The following is a 1,521-nucleotide window of genomic DNA, read 5'->3' on the forward strand; positions in this document are numbered from 1 at the left end:
TGATGATATCTCCCAAGGGTAACATGTAAAGCGTGAAAAGCAACAGTCTGAGCCTTTTGGCACTCCATACTGTAATTGTAATCGATATGATACCTCATCATTCACTGCTACGAATTGATGACGGTCAGATAAGTAAGATTTGAACCATGACAATGCAATTCCACTAATGCCAACATAATTTTGTAGTCTACTCAAAAGAATGTTGTGGTCAACAGCAGGGCCGGCCCTAGCTTTTTAGGGGCCCTAAGAAGATTTTCAAATATTATTATATTTTTTATATTATAAAAATTATATTTTCTGCTGTCATTTTTATTTTAGTTAAAGTTTTGGTACTGTTTTGTTGTGTTGTTTTTATTAGTTTTGTTGTTTTCAAATGTCTATATAGTTATTACATTTTATTTCAGATTTAGTTTTAGTTATTTTAGAACATCAAGATAAACTAAATGAAAACGGGAAATGTTGCCTTGTCAACTAGCTAAAATAAAAGATTTTAAGTATTTTATTTCAGTTAACATTTATTTTATTTCAAGTAACGAAAATATATATTTTTAATTTTTAATTTTACTTAACTATAATAACACTGGTGTAAAAAATGTCTTATTACGAATCTACTCAGTATTTATCTTTCAATACATAAATATGAAGAAATGTTTACTTAAGTACTTTTAAAAATTGTTACTATTCTTTTAACTATCGTTAACCGTTGCTTTCAGAAAAATATATGAATATTTAGTGAGATTAATGCTTTAATAAAGCAAGAACACCTGGAAATGAAAGAGAATAATTTAGTAGTAGTAGTAGTAGTTTTATTCCTGATTAAAATGCAAAAATGTATAAGTGTAAACAAATGTCTGAATAAAGATATGGCATATTTAAATATTTGACGTTATTTAATAAATACCAATTCTGAATGGCTGTTTGAAAACATGTAAATATTGTCTGACTTCCTTTGACCTCTGTGACAAACAAGCAGGTGTCAGGAGTTGTGCGGCACTGCTGTGTGTGTGTGTGTGTGTGTGTAGAGGGGTAACCATGGTAACGGTTGTATTTCTGCTGTTCCTAAAGCGCCTCATGCTGTCAGAGAGTGAACTGCATTGTTATTCAGCCCATTTGCTGCTTTGTTCAGATCAATGAGAAAATCTGACCGAACTTTCACCCAGCAAACGCACAGTGCTTTAAGTGGTCGATGGAAAATAAGCTCATGTGCTTTCTAAAAATCTAAGCCATTCGGATAATAAGATATCTAGTATTATTCATGTAGTTTGAAGCGCCCAAGACAACAATACCGTTCATGTTCATTACTGTTGTTACATTCAAAGCGTGTCCTCAAAGCGCTCGCAGCACGATGCAAACCGCCATTACAACAATATATTTTAAAAATCCATCACTTACCCTTATCTGCACTGTTAAGACTATTGCCAGTAAGTTACTGTAACTACCCCTTTACAGTAGCTTATCGCAAGTTTATTTTACAGTATAATGCCCTTACCGCAATTTCATTTTACAGTATGATGGCCTTTC

The sequence above is a fragment of the Sinocyclocheilus rhinocerous genome, unplaced genomic scaffold, assembly GCF_001515625.1.
Source record: "Sinocyclocheilus rhinocerous isolate Xijiao unplaced genomic scaffold, SAMN03320098_v1.1 scaffold1401, whole genome shotgun sequence".
Taxonomy (NCBI): Eukaryota; Metazoa; Chordata; class Actinopteri; order Cypriniformes; family Cyprinidae; genus Sinocyclocheilus; species Sinocyclocheilus rhinocerous.